This window comes from Branchiostoma belcheri, unplaced genomic scaffold, assembly GCF_001625305.1.
Source record: "Branchiostoma belcheri isolate BF01 breed outbred unplaced genomic scaffold, Haploidv18h27 scaffold60, whole genome shotgun sequence".
NCBI classification, from domain to species: domain Eukaryota; kingdom Metazoa; phylum Chordata; class Leptocardii; order Amphioxiformes; family Branchiostomatidae; genus Branchiostoma; species Branchiostoma belcheri.
The window spans coordinates 556,413-574,622 of record NW_017804243.1 but is presented as its reverse complement, the minus strand read 5'-3'; the positions used below and the strand labels follow the sequence as shown (position 1 = coordinate 574,622).

Sequence of the window (18,210 nt, the reverse complement as noted above, 5' to 3'; positions counted from 1 at the left end):
GGGGGGGGGTTATAGGCGCTACCAACTGACCCGGCCGATGGGTCTAACATTAGGGTTAGGCCTGCGGGGAAAATGTTGTGTTTTCGGCAATGGGACCCATATTCGTCGGAGTTAATCGTACGAATTTGATAATGACGCAGCATTTGCAAGCGTGTTGTGACACAACCAATCGCCGACAAGGTTCTAGGGGAGTCTAAGACAGTAGCAAGACAGTTGAAACTTGTACGACCAAGACTTTGGTACGACACATCCACAACTGTCACAGGAATACCCTCAGCTTGCGATCGCACGGCAATGGTACCGGACATCATGTGCCCTTACCCGACTAACCCTTGAACAATCTGCCGACCCTAGCCTTATAGAATCGTTGTAGAATCGTTTCCCCAATTTCATGTTCTCCTAATTTCTATTAGCCTCTACAAGGCTTCGGGAGGCGGCTGGAAAGAGTAGAGATCGGTCAAATAGAGAGATAACATGCCGGGCGAGTTGGTCCGCTAGAGAATACATTTTGCCGCAATGTTATCTCTCTATTTGACCGATCTCTACTCTTTCCAGCCGCCTCCCGAAGCCTGGTAGAGGCAAAATTTCTGTAGGAATAGAAGAAAAGTGATATAATCATGATATCAATCTGTGAAAAGTCGTAACATTAAACCGGTAGCGATAAATAAAGAACTTGATTACAACAGTCCCCTTTAGTCGCCTTGGGGAAAATGAATTTGCCACAGCGACTCGTACGAGTACCTCACAAAGTGCCACAGTGAACACTTTACCGAATGTGGCAGTTTGTGGCCTGTATGAATCCACAATGGCGTCCTGTGATCCCGATAATGTCATGTTTGTTTGAGGTGAATAGCGGGTAGCCCGTCCCGCGCCCTTTATCAGAACCCCCGGCACGCTAATCCCTCCATTATAGTTCATGTCCCGGCCCTGTACCCGGCTCAGGTTCGCTGTCACAACATCCGCGACACGGAAAGCGTTTCAGCAAGGCGGGCTTCGCGTGCGCTGGGTGTGTAGTAGTCTCTACCAGACTCACCTCACCTCACCAGTCTCACATATAGGAGAATATTTGCCAGGGGAATTTGGCCGCCTTGTAGGTTTGACTGGCCACGCTTCGGAGGGAAAGAAACAAAATTCCCCTGGACAATTTTGCTATCTTTTTGCCGAATTCTACGATCCGTATTGGAGGCTACGTAGGTGTGTAGCCTCTACCAGGCACCGCGGAGCGCTAGAAAAATAAGTAGAAATTTGCCAAAATAAAGAGAATACTATACCAGCGGAGTTAGCCGGCTTAGAGAGAGGGTATGTACAGTTTGCGACCCACGGGAAATTTTGTCTTTATTTTGGCCAATTTCTACTACTAGTATTTTTCCAGCGACCCGCGGTGCCTGGTAGAGGCTAGGCAGCCAGCGCATGACTCGGACAGGTGCCCGATTGTGTAAGGGTCTTGAGGACAATCGCATACAACTCCTACAAAATTAAGCTGTCTCCTCTTGGTTCTGTCTCTGTTGTGTTTGTTGTTCTAACCAGTGGAAACTCGCTCCTGAGCGGTACCCTAAGGAGGCGGGGGGGGTATATCAGCGCACTGAACGTTCTACCAGCAGAACTGGGCGGTGTACGTACGTGTGGCGTTTTCTGTCGGGTCTCTACTCAGCGGGAGGCAGGTTCGTACTGACATGTGTTTAAATCAACGCCTTGTTACGATGATACAAAGGAAAGACTGTCCAGTACCGTAAGTTACGTGAGACAGCGAAAGGTGAATGTATGAAAGAATATGGATGGATAAGCGAATGAATGAATGAATGAATGAGGGAAGGAAGGAAGGAAGGAAGAAAGGAAAGAATAAATGGATGAACGAATGAATGAATGAACGAACGAACGAGTGGATTGACGAATGGATGGATGGATGGATGGAAGGATGGATGGATGGATGGATGGATGGATGGATGGATGGATGAATGGGTGGGTGGATGGATGGATGAAGGAACGAACAAGCGAATGAATGAACGAACGAACGAACGAACGAACGAAAGCTGGCGCAGTTCCAGTAGCCCTCTGGTGGTGGTGTCCGTCACCAGTGCCCCCAGAGGACCAGTCTGCCGCGCGGCCTGCGAAAACTAACAAGTCCGGGCACGCGGTCAAGGGGAGAACCTCCCTCCCTCACAACCTCCCTCCCTCACAACCTCCCACACACGGACTGGGACCGGCGCGGGCTGTAGAGGCATTAAACACGTGGCATAAGGCTAGCCTCTACCAGGCTTCGGGAGGAGGCTGGAAAAAGTAGAAATTGGCCAAATAAAATCAGATAACATGCCGGGGGAGTTGGTCCGCTAGAGAGTACAGCTTGCCGCACCCGAGTGGATCAACTCCCCTGGCATGTTATCTCTCTCTACTTTCTACTCTTTCTACTCTTTCCAGCCGCGTTTGAAGCCTGGTAGAGGCTATACATGTATCAATAGGGCCAGATTGGATCACACGAGTCTGGCATTTTCAACTATCAACCCAAAGGAAAACAGGAGTGAAATATGAAGAAAAGACAAAGCGAACCAACCACCTTCCCACGCGGAGTAACTCGCGTTGTACAACATTACTAGGGTCAGACTGGTGCAGTTTGGGGTATAACATTCACGCGCGCATGATCCTGGCATTATCCTATCAACAAAGTACTTATATTAAAGAAAACGTATAGAAAAGAAAACAGAGGAGTGATACATTAAGAAAAAGTCAAAGAGTACCAGAAACATTGAACCACTGCATGCGTTAACTTTGGAAGTTACACAGGTTGTGGAAATATTAAACGGAAATTCTTCGTTATCTCTGAGTTATTATAATAACCCTGCAACTGGCAACGGAGACGCAGTATTTCTTCATTTTCGTGTCATCGGTGTTTTTACAGAGGTTCACTTTGCTGATATCTAAGTCCTTACTATAACACGAGAAGGCCAACTATAACAAAACAACCAGAGGACCGGACCCCACAGTAAATTTGCGGAAGTTCGATGACGTCTGGACTTGAGGAGTGCGTGTGATTTGGCACGTTCGTCAAGTCCTGGTCTCCAAGTAGTAGCCTCCACCAGGCCTTTCTACGGGAATACGGATCGTAGAATTCGGCCAAAAAGAGAGTAAAATTGGCCAAGGGAGTCCGGCCGCGGGGAGGTAGTTTCTTTCCCTCCGAAGTGGCCAGTCAAACCTACAAGGCGGCCAAACTCCCGGGCAAATATTCTCCTATATATAGCCAGCGTAGTTACTCCGGAGACTATCCAAGTAGATGTAGGGTAGAAGACTCACGAAACCGCCATCTAGCGGTTAGACAACGCAACTGCACCTCCCACGGATGATATCTGTTGACTATACAACAGAAGTTTCCGCGGAGTATATTACTTACTGCTACGCTCCACTGCGTGGCGCCTGCGTCGGCGTGAACTCTAGACTCTAACGTTCTGTTGCTACAGAAACAACCAGAAACGCAAAATAAACACGGCCAGGTTTGACTAGGAGCAGGCTGCAAAACCAACGCGGAGTGTAGCGTAGCCTCCATATCATGCCAAAAACTGTGGGTTTTGGGGTCTTTATGGTCTTTGGGAGCTTTTATGTGCTATTTTCAGATTGCATATAGACAACATAGCCGGCCTGGTTGAATTACCCCCGTTTTTAGAACAGGGCTAATCAGACTGTCAGAAAACAGCCGAAGACCACCAAACCCCCAGTTCTATAAGCCTGCTACTGAGGCTAATCAGAAAACAGCCGAAGACCACCAAACCCCCAGTTCTATAAGCCTGCTACGGAGGCTAATCAGAAAACAGCCGAAGACCACCAAACCCCCAGTTCTATAAGCCTGCTACGGAGGCTAATCAGAAAACAGCCGAAGACCACCAAACCCCCAGTTCTATAAGCCTTCTATGGAGGCTACGGAGGGCGTCAGTGGTTCAGGACATGGTGTAGGCCTGATGTCTTCTCGGCCTGGGTTTCTGACGCTTTCAAACTGCTGCAGTCCCTCAATTTTTTCGAATGTTCAAATGTGAAGATCAGTCGACCTTTCTTTCTTCCGTTTTCTGTTCCTTCACTCCCTCTCTCCTTTCCCTGTTTGTCTGTGATTCTGATAATATACACAATTGGTTCAAATGCACCAATGTGAAGGTCTGTCTACTTTTCTTTCTTCCCTTTTCTATTCTTTCGCTCCCTCTCTCCTTTCTAATTTTGTCTGTCTCTCTGTCTGCCTGTATGTGCGTCTGTCTGTCTGCGATTCTGATAATATACACAATTCATTGCAATGTGATGAATGTCTACTTTTCTTTCTTCTCTTTTCTATTCTTTTACTCCCTCTTTCCTTTCTAATCTTGTATGTGCGCCTGTCTGTCTGTCTGTCTGAATATAAACAACACATCTGTACCATACATCCTCATCACAGCGTCTATTTTCGGGATTGCAAAGGTCGAAAGGCACAAAGACAAATGGGGTTGAAGTCTGCCATCTCCGGTTACCTTGTTTTCCCGCGCATTTCCAATAGCCTCTACCAGGCACCGCGGATCGCTGGAAAAATAGTAGAAACTGGCCGAAACAAAGGGATAGTATAATAGAGAACATCCCGTGGGTCGCGAATTGGATCTTCTATTGCCCGGGATCTTCTCTGGTATACTATCCCTTTTAATATTTCGGCCAATTTTTACCATTTTTCCAACGATCCGCGGAGCCTGGTAGAGGCTACGTTTCCATCATCAGTTCATCACCCACCCAGCAGAGTGGTGTTTTGGGAGAAGCTCTGTAGGGAGCCGTAACACTGAGGTTTAATTAGCCCGGAGTGTAAACCGTTAGTGACATGCTGTACGTGTGGTGTTCAGGGTACCCGGGCGTGAAGGCTGCCGCTGAGAGGGCAAAACAAAGATCACCTCACCGCCTTTTCATTTTACATCAGGGAACACACCAGCTTCTGTTACACAATCTCTCGCTGTCAGGGGCTGGTAGGTTACTCTCCAAGCAGAGGTTGGTGGGGAAAATTGTGACCTATCTTATGCCCCGTTTTCTGTCGCTTCTTACCACCGGGCCATAGCTTCTGTAGCAGGCTTATAGAACTGGGGGTTTGGTGGTCTTCGGCTGTTTTCTGATCAGCCCAGTTCTAATTCAACCAGGCTGGCTATGTTGTCTATATGCAATCAGAAAATAGCACATAAAAGCCCCCAAAGACCATGAAAACCCCCAAACCCCCCAGTTTTTGGCATGCTATGGAGGCTCAGTGATCGACGGGCCATATGATAGAAAGGTCACAACCTTCCCCACCAACCTCTGCTTGGAGAGTAGATTGGGTATCCTCCCCAAGAGCCTACACCTCTATAAACTCCAGACAACCATTCCCAGATCTCAGTGACTGGTTGCTTGAATCATGAGGAAGACTTAGAGGGTAGCAGGACATTCGAAGATTCGATGTGCTGATTTCTTTTTTGCTACGATGGTTAGATGTCGGCAGCTGTCCTTGGTACTGCAGTAGAACTTCCGAGGTTATATATGTTTTTGTATAAAACGTTACAAATACACCCTGGCCCACTGCCATTTCTTTTTTGTGGTCCACAAAAATAGATAATTTTGACGACAACCAGTTTATTGAAACCTCCAGCCCGTGTCCTTAGACTGACCCCTGGAGGCCGAGGGGGTACCGATCATTACTAGATTTGCTATACCCCCTAGGAGATAATGATGATCGAGCCACTTAGAGAAATCCTGACCATGCCGAAATCTGACGACCTTTCTGTTAAATCTTCTCTCTCACAGCTGCAGTGAAAATGTAGTGAAGGGAAATTCCAGTTTCGTCGACGTTTCAAAGGAAATCTTGTAGTTAGTTAGCAACGGGCGATGGCCAAGTGGGTAGAGTGCTCAGCCTTGCACGGGGATAGTCGTGAGTTCGATCCCCTGTCGGATCAAAAATATGGTACATACTGATTTCTCTGCTTAGCACGCAGTATTTGGGAAAGAGTATGGGAGTTGAACACATACCATTACCAGTGGACAAGGCCCCTGCTGTAGTGAGTTCACAACTGTGTGGCCCAAGGGCTATTGAACCTGAGCTGGGCGCGGCCCTATGCACCGTCTGGTGCGAGAAGGACTTAAACTTTTAAACATAGTTACTAGGTTGATAACTTTCGTTAACTAGTTGCTAGCAAAGCACAAGTAAAACCCGAGGCCTGAGGGTCATATGAGGTCAGAACTCGTTGCCGCTTGTCTGTCCGTGGTCAGGCGTAACTGTGCGGTCTGGCGGTAAGGAGGTTCTTGTGCCGACTCAATAGAACTTGTGCCCTTGGGAAAGACACTTTACACGACTAGCCCCACTTAACTCAAGTGAAAATATTGTCTGTTTCTATATATATATATGTGCGGGACACAACACCAGCAACAGCTGTCTGTGCCCCAAGTGTATTGCACTGTTGCAATTTCAATAAATCAAATCAAATCAAATCAAATCAAATCAAATCAAATCAAATCAAATCAAATCAAATCAAATCAATAGTACTTTATATCAGGACCGAGTTATAGTTTTGACTTCTTGACCGCTTTCATGTTTAAGCACAGGCATAGGAGAGAAACAAGACTTGACGTTTTCTGGTAGCCGGCCTTCTTTGACAGGTGTTAGTCAACCTCACAAAGCGACACGATTTTCCACCCAACATCTGCTTGGAGTTTACTGGTGCATCTCACCAGGACGAGATTTGTCCATCCTTGTGAATGCATTTAATAAAGGGGCATGGAGGGGGTTCACCAAATGCCGGATGACTGTTCCAAACTATGTGATTTTAAATTCGCCCCTAAACAAAATTAGAATGATTAAGAGCATTCCTCCTGCATACTCTTTCAAAGCTTTTCGACGAGATGGGTCCTTAATCCGAGTGAGTTGACGCTTTCGATGCAGAACAGGTTTCGCTGAAGCCCCCTACCACACCCTTCCGTAGACGGTCTCAGCAGCCGCTTGGCCTGTAGTACTAGTAAGTAAGTGTAGTGGAGGTCGCCGCACCTGATCTCGTGCAGTCCGGTCCCGTAAGTTTGTCACAGACTCACCGCAGCGCGCTTCTGGAGCCTTCGGCAGCCCTCCTCACCCCCTCCCGCCGACAGAACAGCCTCACCACGGTACCCCCCAAGCCAGCCCGTCCGGGAAGTTTTCCTCCGCGGTTCTCCCTGGGATGTAGCGGGGTCTGCACACACAGGTCAGCGGGAAGGGCCACGGGCAGCCCGGCGGTCCGGATGACACAGGTAACACGGGCGGTCTGGGCTAGATTAACGGGCTTCGTTAGCCTGACCTCTCGCCACGTACGGCGCTGGGGCGAATAAGGCCACACCAACGCGGTGTGTTGGTTCTCGGATATTTTTTTAGAATTGGTGTACTGAAAAATCAACATTGTCATGGAGTTCATACATGTATGTATGTGGGTAATCATAGTACGGCACTGGTGCAAATAAGGCCACACCAACGCAATGTGTTGGTTCTCGTATATAAGAAATAATGCTGTATTGAAGAATCAACATTATCATAGATTCCAAAGTTCATACATGTATGTGTTTATGTGTTGGTGGTAATCATAGCACGATGCTTAACTTTATTAAAACACAAAGGGTACACAAGGATCACATTTTCAACGACCACTGTCGCCTTCATTCGCGCCTTTATTCTTATCCTGATAAAGGCGACAGTGGTCGTTGAAAATTTGATCCTTGTGTACCAATGTGTTGGAATAAAGTTAAGCATCGTACTAACATGAAAACATCTTGTTTTAGGGAAAATTCTGTACCTTGGTAGTTGGTACACACATTTTCAGGGACTGGATGTAGCCAAAATGTCGTTCAAGTTTTCTTTTCAGCCCTCCTATTTCATACTGAAATTTCTTGGTAAATTTTCACTAGAAAGTGTCTGAGAACGAGGAAAATGAAGAAATGTGGCCCAAACCTGCGATAGTTGTGATTTGTTGCAGACGTGAATGAAAGACGTTATTGTTAGTGAGAGACTTAACGTGCACACATCGTGCGGTAGAACATACCAGGCCACACGGAAGTCCACCCATGGTGGGTAACATTGCAACAAAAACGTTACTAATGTAGCAGGTAGGAAAATAACGCTACTAACAGTAACACCGGGACGTCGTGTGGCAAACACTGGAGTCTAGCTACACATGTGGCGAAACGGTTGCAACTTCTGTTACAAGTCCTGCCACAGTCAACTGCCGTGTATGTGTACAAGGGCATACTTGAAAAATGGTCAAGTGCAAGAGAAAGAAAGAATGTGCATGACTGACTTTAGCCAAGGAGCGAAAGAGGAAACAAGTACCAGAACAAGACGAAATTTGTAGCCCCAAATATTGTAGCCTTTTTTTATTCTAACGACGAAAGTGGCACAGCAGTATATCTGCTGTCAGTTCTTATTTAGCCACAGTCTGTTGGTAACGTCCTTGACAGATGACCTTGCCGACTGAGGTCGTCCCGATTCTTTTATCATGAAAATGAAGGGCAAACTTGCATCAAATTACCCGCCGGTACCCGACCCTGGTCTTGTGGTGCTAGCCTGGGTGCCAGACTGTTGCCAGGGCCAGTATACAGGCTAGCCTGGGTACCAGACTGTTGCCAGGGCCAGTATACAGGCTAGCTCCTCGGATCCATGGCTAGCCTGGGTGCCAGGCTGTTGCCAGGGCCAGTATACAGGCCAGCTCCTCGGATCCATGGCTAGCCTGGGTGCCAGGCTGCTGCCAGGGCCAGTATACAGGCTAGCCTGGGTACCAGACTGTTGCCAGGGCCAGTATACAGGCTAGCTCCTCGGATCCATGGCTAGCCTGGGTGCCAGACTGTTGCCAGGGCCAGCATGCAGGCTAGCTCCAAGGCTCCAGGGCTAGCCTGGGTGCCAGACGGTTGCCAGGGCCAGTATACAGGCCAGCTCCTCGGCTCCAGGGCTAACCTGGGTGCCAGGCTGCTGCCAGGGCCAGTATACAGGCCAGCTCCTCGGCTCCAGGGCTAGCCTGGGTGCCAGACTGTTGCCAGGGCCAGTATACAGGCTAGCTCCTCGGCTCCAGGGCTAGCCTGGGTACCAGACTGTTGCCAGGGCCAGTATACAGGCTAGCTCCTCGGCCTAACTCGGGACTGGCCTGTCTATTGGCCTACGAACAATGAGCGTGTTCATTGGTTATTTATTTGATTTTGCCTTTATATACATGTAGACATTAATGTGGAACTTTTATGTATCTTTACATTGGATATTTGACAGGGGGCTATGGTAAGAAAACAAACAAACAAAAAAGGAAAAGGAAATTTGCAGGTTCCCGTTACTTCAGATCGGATAAGCTAAAACTGGAACCTTCCCTTCCCATGTGCCACCGCGCCACCCAGAGCGCACCAGTCGCCCTTGACCGTGACCCTAACCCGAGGTCAGCCGCCCCCCGCCCCCGGCCTTACCCCCTGGGACCCCGGCCTTACCCCCTGGGACCCCTCTCACCCCCGGAATGCGCGCCGAGCTGTGCAGATTGACGACGACTCAGGTTTATGCTGTTTTACTTCCCTGAGAAAGTCTGTGTTCTTCAGTAGTAGTCACGCATTACCTTGGTCATGATGAGATTGCCCTTGGCCGTGGTAGGCGCTGACAGTAGAGAAACCTTTTCTCCGACTAAATTATAGTCAAGAACTCAAGATACTAGACCCATAGCAAGTTAGGCCCAGAGTTAGCTAGCGTGTGGATCAGGGCCTAACTGAGAGGGCGGTGGCAAAATTTCTTTGGGGACAGGTTCAATGATGTTGGCCCAAAGAGCCCAGCAACTGGCCTGTGTGGGCCTTGGAAACAGTCTGGCACCCAGGCTAGCTTGTAGGCCCTTGAGCCGGGGAATTGGCCTGTGTAAGTCCTGGAAACAGTCTGACACTCAGGCTAGCATGTTGGTCCTGGAGCCGAAGAGCTGGCCAATGTAGGCCCTGGAAACAGTCTGGCACCCAGGCTACCCTGAGAAAGTCTGTGTTCTTAAGTGCAAGTCACGCATCTTCCTTGAGTCCACCCTTGACCGTGACCCGCCCTGACCCGTCGCCGGCGAAAGCAGCGAGCGGAACTAATAGCTTCCTTACCCCGCTGACCATCGGGCTGACCGACCTGACTTCCTCGGCCTTCCTCTCACAAGTCCCCGCCGGCTGGGACGGACCTGTGCGGTGAGCCTGTCCTGCAGGAATGCGGGGAATGCGCGGCTGGTTCCTACAGCCGTTCCCCGTACCTGTGGGGCCCTCGTTACAAACGTGACGTGAGACGCTCCCCACGTGCTGCAGAGTGATGACGGACAGCGTAACTGTTAAACACTGTCCAAGCAGATGTCTGGTGGAAGCAGGTTTTGATAGCCTGGATGCCAGGCTGTTCCCTTGCCCATACCTTCCACCCCGAGTTAGGGTCTTAAATTTTACAAAGGAGATTTAATAAGGTTCATTTATTTATTCATTTATTAATAAGGTTGATTGATTTCCATAGTCATGAATTTCTTTAATCGAGGCCCCACTTTAATGCCCTTATATACAGGCTTTTCATATACCGTCAGTTGCGCCATGTTATATAGAGTATGTTTGTTTGTTTGTTTGTTTGTTTGTTTATTAGTATTATGTCTGTCAAACACGCCAACATGGCTGCTGCCCTAACCCACTTACCCACCAACATGGCTGCTAGATATCAAAATTCAAATTGTAATCATCATGACGTCAATGAGAAGCCGCTTTAAGACAAATGGCCACATCTTGAGATGTAACTAAATCTGGGTACGCGTTTTAAGACGTGCCTGAAGGAGGACATTCCGTCTTGACATTGACGTATGTCTTTAAGTTCCACGTGTGAATGTCTTGCGTGGGAAAGATGTATTCTTGGGGACTTGCAACGTGTACTTGTATCTGTATCTACATAGCCAGTACATATAACCGCCCTTCGGCGTAACACACCAGCTTCTGTATCTGTATCTGTATCTACATAGCCGGTACAACCACACTCTCGGCGTAACACACCAGCTTCTGTATCTGTATAGCCGGTATGACCGCCCTTCAGCATAACACATCAGCTTCTGTATCTGTATAGCCGGTATAACCGCCCTTCGGCGTAACACGCCAGCTTCTGTATCTGTATAGCCGGTATAACCGCCCTTCGGCGTAACACGCCAGCTTCTGTATCTGTATAGCCGGTATGACCGCCCTTCGGCATAACACACCAGCTTCTGTATCTGTATCTGTATCAACATAGCCAGTATAACCGCCCTTCGGCGTGCAACCCCAGCTTTGCAGGGACGCGGCGCGGCGGCATCTGGCTATATCACACCGAATTCGCATGACCTGTTAGGGTTACACCTAACCTTTACACATCTATCTAGTGATGATGCCCCTACTGAGGTGGCAACGAGTTCCTCTTTGAAACCCCGATCCTAGGTTGATAAGTCCAGTGGTAAACTCTAGTGTTCTTAGCCTCGTGGATACATATGTACTGAACTGCACAGGTGTAAACGGTAACTTATAAGGCTGGTTCAGGTGAGAACCACTTCAGGTACACAAGGGCCAGGTGTGGCGCACGGACAGGCGAACATGACTTCATGACTTCATCAGCCATTTACGTCAGTTTAAGATCCTCCACTTTACTCAATTTGAAAACAAAATAGCACGTTTTTTTGCCAGACACATTTTATAATATTTATCCACAGCTTAACAGCTTAACAATAACGACAGGGTAAAAGCTTCTTTCCCAAGGATACAGCATAGAGACCTGCCAAAACCTTCAGATTCCACCGACTTATAACAACCACCCTAACCACAAGACCACCTTGTCACCTCTGTAGGGTTTTGGGGGTAACCCGCAGTTAGTTGAAAACATCAAAACGAAACTCATGGTGATGTTATCCCCATGATTGAGTCGGTTCGGCCTCACCTCCTGACGTCCCTAAGCCGAGTAAATGATCCGGGAAAGCGCGCCTCCAGCCATAACGTGTTATTTTACAGGCTGTAGGGAGATATAAACGCCAAACATGCCTCGGCTGAGCGACTTTCACGACATGCATGACAGCTTCTGGCGAATTTTTCTAATCTCCAAGCAGATCCTAAAGTGGCAAGGTAGTATCCATTGGTCAAGGAGTGACCATCGTCCATCGGTGTCTAGTGGTCACTCCTTTGGCCCATGGTTACAGCCTTGCCACCGTAGGATCTGCTTAAGTTAGATGTTACATTTTTAATGACCCTGTGTTCTGAGAACTCTGAGAACTAGAGCTATTGCATGGGAATCTTACTGGGACACAAACAAGTTTATTTCTAACTTTTTTCAGGTACAATCTGACACAGTAACAGTATAGACATATACATGCACTGTGCATAAAGCTACAGACTATACACAGTATACATACACCCTTTAGTTCGTTAGATTAGGAGAGGTTTATTGGTTTTGACACAGTGTGGTGTTAGCCGTGACAGGTTGCACACTGATGTAGCTTCTCTGGTTTACTGTGAACATCTGTTGTGAAGTTTGCAATTTCTCAACACTTTTCAGTCTCTAAGATCCGTGCCAAATGTTCATACAACAGAAGGTGGGGCGTTGTGGTAGTGTTAACAGTTTTCTTCATCGTTCGTCTTCGGTACACGTGTCAAAACTTCATTTAGCCAAAGACTCATGACACGGGGGGGGGGGCGGGGGTCGTGTAACGGTAACGGCTGGTCGCTTGGTTTTGTGAAATTTGTTTGTGGTGTGAGATGATATTTTTACAATGTTGTTCTGGGTTTTCTGTTTATGTCAGATTTGTAGCACTGCAGGTATCATCAATACGCACGTAGATGTCGCCTACAATAGATTCTACTCGCTATGCCTGCTTCTGTCCTAAGCTGGGCTTAGCAAAAAGGCAGAAATTGTGGGCAAAAGATGCCGACGCGAGCCGACCCGGGCCCGAGTCCCGACTAGAGTTCCGTTGGTCGCGTCAGACCATATCTCAGCGCCTCAAGACAAACGTCTTAGACTTGACCTTGATCTATCTTAGACCCGGATTTCCTCAGAGTCTGCGGATCTCTCAGTGCGCGCGTCTTGTGATGATAAGACCTGTCATCGCGATTTCTTCCACCTCGGCGCTCCGGCTACCAGCATCTGCTGGCGTCTCCAGACTAAAACAATTAAGACATCCCTCCTTACCGAACATTGCCAGCCAATCGTACGCACGTTACCATGGCGACGCCTCGGGTTCTGACCAATCGCGTGCGTGCGTCGGGCACAGCTATCTGGTCGACGTGTTTCGTCTTCAGTCCGTACTAGAGTTGTTCTGGCGGTGACGTGTGGCGTCCGTCCGTCCTACCAGACATAGCGGATACGGAAAATTGCTTTACTGGATCTACAGCAGGTTGCTGAGGTGTTGGAGACCGCTTCCTCGGCATTGAGCCAGGTTTTTTTTTAACGCGGGACTGCAGGCGAGTGGCGGCCGCGGTTGGCGGAACGTGTGTGGTCGGCTGGGCAGGAGTGAGGGGCGCGAGGCCGCGCGGATGTCGGCGGGCAGAGAGCGACTTGCCCCCGCCGGGAGTGACGCGGCGGGCCCGGGGATGCTGGTGAGTCGTCCGTGTCACCCCCCCCCCTTCAGCTAATCTCCAAGCAGATGTAGGGTTTTATCCCCTGGCGTTTTCTGTTAGCCTGAATTTAGCTACCGAAAAAGCTGAATTTAGCTCCCGAGTCCTACATCCTCTCCAATCCTATTTGCGGAGAGGATGTACTCTCCAAGCAGAGGTTGTGGGGGAATGATCGTTACCGTTTTTATATATGGCCGTTTTTTTTTGTCCTGTCGGTGGCCGCGGAGCTTCTCTGGCTAATGGATACTGCCTGGCGAATTTGATACTGTCTTTTTGCCACCGATGGGGATCTGCTTGGAGATTAGAGAGGATGTAGGACTCGGAAGCTAAAACAGGTTTGGTCAGTTTGGTAACCAGGCTATTTTCTGCCTACCGCTTTTCTTACACATAGAGCCTAAATCAGACTAATTTGTAAGTGACAAAAATCTTCTCTCCCAACATCTGCTTGGCGTTAGCCTGGGTGCCAGACTGTTGCCAGGGGCCAGCGGCAACACAGGCCAGCTCCTCAACTCTAGGGCCAACATTAGTCTCCACCAGGCTCCTTTTGCAAGCTGAATAAGTAGTAGAAATCTGCCTAAAAAGGGGATATCATTGGCCAGAGAAGGTAGCCGCCCAGAGAAGCTCCATTTTGCCTGCCCCTAGCCAATTATATCCCCTTTTTTTAGGCCGATTCCTACTATTTATTCAGCCTGCAAAAGGAGCCTGGTGGAGACTAGGCCAACATGTCCCCAAGGAAATTTTAATACAGCCTGATACCCGCTAAGCTGTCTAACCATGAGCCTTACCCTAACTCTGTTGACAACATGTTCCATTAGTGCTATCTATACAGTTTCCGGTACAAATCAACTGACCTTAATACTACTGTATTTTTCGTGGTTTACGCTTTTCTTCGATGTACTTGATAAGTAGACGTCCTGTAACACTTACTTGGTATTGGTTATGGGTATAAGACAGCACGAAGAAGGTTGATGTGTTCTCTGAGTTTAGCCTACTACTAGTATGTTTAACCGACCAGGCCGTCTCAATGATAGCCTCCATCAGGTCTTTCTACGGGAATACGGATCGTATAATTCGGCAAAAAAAAAGTAAAATTGACCAAGGGAGTCCGGCCGCGGGGAGGTAGTTTCTTTCCCTCCGCGGCCAGTCAACAAGGCGGCCAAACTCCCCTGGCAAATATTCTCCTGTACTGTATAGCCAGTATAGTTAGTCTGGTAGAGACTATCTCCATGACACTTTTGTGGAGTTTTCAGTGCCGCTTACATGTAGTTAACCTGATCAAAGTGCCGTTAAGTTCGTTTATGGTGGTTTAATTCGTGTTGTCTGGTGGTTGCCGGAAATCGGGAAGCTGTCGTGATCCCCTCGTAAACCATCGCAAAACGGGGCTACTGTAATGTCGAAACGTCTCTAAAACTAGTTAATGATGGAAGAAATGGTTATCGACAAGATGATCCTGTCAATAGCAGAAAAGTTTGCACTATTGACAGGATCATCAACAGTACAAAATCTGTTGTTATTATGATCCTTTCAATAGTGCAAACTGTTCTGCTGTTGACAGGATGATCTGTCAATGGGCCCTTCCGTCATCTTTTTGTCACTTCCACCAGATTTGTAGTTTCCCTAGGATACCATCCACAGAACGTAGTTTGTGTGGTCTAACTCTAACCCCCTTAATTGGTGATTTCCACGCAACCCCCTGCGGTCCAAAGAAAGAGCAGAAATCGGCCAAACAAGGCTGACTAATCTACCAAACAACTAAAGCCGATAAGAAGAGGTCCAAGCAGCCACCCAAAGGCCGACTAATTTTTGCCCTTTGGGAGGTCTATATATATTCAGTCCGTATTGCTATTTCAATTTTGCTAATCTCCAAGCAGATCTTTCAGTGGCATAGCCGTAACCATGCAACTGACAAGACAGTATAATACTGAGATTGGGCCGTCTGTCAGAAAACGGTACAAATCCTCCCAATCAACCTCTGCTAGGAGAGTGCCTATTGCTGCTGCTGAGTTGAGTTGGTTTCATCTGATAAGTCTTGGACTGACTGTCATCAACATGGCATCGGTCCTGGTCGGAACATGCAGGTTCAGATCCGGCATTGTTAGTGAATGTGGACAGTTATTAACTAGATCTACAAAATACATGCTAGGCCTAGTCTCTACCAGACTAACTACGCTGGCTATATATAGGAGAATAATTGCCGGGGGAGTTTGGCCACCGCGCAGTTCGGAGGGAAAGAAACTACTAGTACCTCCCGCGGCCGGACTCCATGGGCCAATTTTACTCTCCTTTTTGCCGAATTCTACGATCCGTATTCCCGTAGAAAGGCCTGGTGGAGGCTATGCTAGGCCGGCGTAACTGGCTCGGTGGTTGTTTGACATCCTGCGATAGCGATGTGTCAGTTGATTTGTCCTTTGTGAAGGAAGCCGATTTTCTTAAGCCATACCAAGGAAGTTCAATCGATTTTCCTTTGATGCTTTTTTTTGTCCTTCTTGATCTCGAAAAACTCCCAGACTCCCTTCGGAATTTCGGCTAATGGTTGTTGCTAGTCTTACCGTTTGTTTTATCTATTCAGTCCAAACCCCGACCAGCTTAAGAAGTAATTTTATTCCCCGAAGTCCACACACAAAGCTGAGAGTTCCTGTTTCTATTCCGACATTTTGACCTTGGACAACACTGACCTTCTCGGGTAACCGTTCTCCGGAGTGATGACCCCGTGACCCTGACGTCACACGCTCCCATGATGCCTGTTGTGTCGAACCTGACCTGTGACCCCCGTGCGTGAGTTCGAACACAAACATGGCGTCTGTGAGAGTGAAACATGTCCAGAGCTGTCATCACGGACACTTTAAGACTTTCTGTAAAGAAAACGTCTTCTGGGGACAGTCAAGGAGGCTGATGACATATTCATTGCGTTTTAGCAAGCCCGGTGAAAACAAGTGGTGAAGTCTCCCAAGATGAATTTAACTTATAGTTGTTGGTTTTGTGGAAAGAGATGACAGCCGCGTCGCCACAGATTTTTCACGTGTTGGTCCGGTCGCCGATTTGCAACATGTTTGCCACAACAACTGTGTCGGCTTAGATCGGTCAAGTTCTGGCAGTTCATCTTTGAATTGCTACACCGTGATTCGACACAACCTTTCTGTCCGCACAGTTTATCCATGTGTTGGTTCTGTCACTGTGTGTTGAAATTGCTACACATTCGCCACAACAACTGTTTCGGCACAGTTTTTCCACGTGTTGGCCCTGTCGCTACCTCTTTGGTTTCGACATGTTTGCTACAACAACTGTGTCGGCACTGTGTCGGTTCTGTCGCTACATATTGAATTTGCAACAAGTCCGCCACAACAACAACTGTGTCGGCACAGTTTGTCCATATGTCGGCCTGTCGGTCGGCAAAATTTGTCCATGTGTGGCCCTGTAGCCACATACTAGTATTGAAGTTGCAACAAGCTAATCCGCCACAACAACTGTGTCGGCGCAGTCGGTGTTGCCAGTTGCCAGTTGTCCCGCCACATGGCGCGGCAGCTCTCGGCTGATCTAGGCTGGCGGTTTGGGCAGTCAGCGGCACTTTTCACAATGTCTCAAATTCTTAGGACGGAACCGACAGGACCTAGCAGCAGTCTAGCAGGAGACCAATTCGACTGAAGGCGCTTACGTCGGCCCAAGAGTTCCTATGGGCGGCCGCCTGCTTTTTCAGACACGTCTTTGCAAAACAATTTATGAAAGGCTCTCTGACCTGTCTGCAGGGCTTGTACTAGCCTTGATGCCAGACCGTTTTCAGAGCCCACGCAGGCTAGGCCAGCTCCCCGGCCGCGAGTCTAGGGCGGGCCACGCCCCCAAGGAAATTATACCATAGCCCCTCTATAGTTTAGCATGTATGTTACAACATGTATGCTAGACTTGTAGATGTCACAGGCTCTTGTAATCAACTCAGGAAAGGCATCAATTGGCATGATGTCTGTTCGTTTGTCGGTAAGGACCAAAGTTTATTACTCCTTCGCTATAAGTTGACCGCCATGTGGCCGAATGTATGTTACCGTGGCCGACAAGTACAAAATTTTACACCGCAACTTTTGGTGTTTTACACCGCAACTTTTGGTGTTTTACACTGCAACTTTGGGTGTTTTACACTGCAACTTTTTCTGTGTTTTACACTGCAACTTTTGCTGTGTTTTACACTGCAACTTTTGCTGTGTTTTACACTGCAACTTTTGCTGTTTTACACTGCAACTTTTGGTGTTTTACACTGCAACTTTTGCTGTGTTTTATACTGCAACTTTTGCTGTGTGGAAAACTTACACCCCTCCCCTTTTATAATGGACGGTCCCCCTGTCAGGTCAAAGGTGACAAAGATGGCGGCGGCCTGAGAGTCACAGTGTCGTGCTGTGACTGAGTGTGAGACATCAACAGAATGGGTTCTTAAGAAATTGATCAAGCTGTGAATAAATTGATGATTTATAATTCTGTCTGTTCTTCTTTGTGTTCTAACTTTACTATACTTACACAACACTGTATTGCCTCCATGATGACAGTTTATAAATTAGTGATTGACTAATTAACATTGATTAGATGTCTTATTAACTATAAATATTGTATACAATATTATTCTACATTTGTATACGAGCGATCGCTGTTTTTGTTTACATTATACGCATGCAA

The 18,210-nt window shown here is 47.9% G+C and overlaps 1 protein-coding gene across 2 annotated transcripts in view; it reads left to right on the top strand.

Annotated features, from left to right (window-relative positions):
- Positions 1-18,210, top strand: part of LOC109482821 (carbohydrate sulfotransferase 1-like) — a 38,555-nt gene that overhangs the window by 4,601 nt on the left and 15,744 nt on the right. Inside the window, exon 1 of one of the 2 annotated variants that reach the window (XM_019785664.1) lies at positions 13,449-13,536. The exons of the other annotated variant lie outside the window; for it this stretch is intronic. The gene's annotated coding sequence lies outside the window, so the exon portion shown is untranslated. Of the gene's footprint in view, positions 1-13,448; positions 13,537-18,210 lie in introns of those variants that run through there. 2 annotated transcript variants of the gene reach the window in all.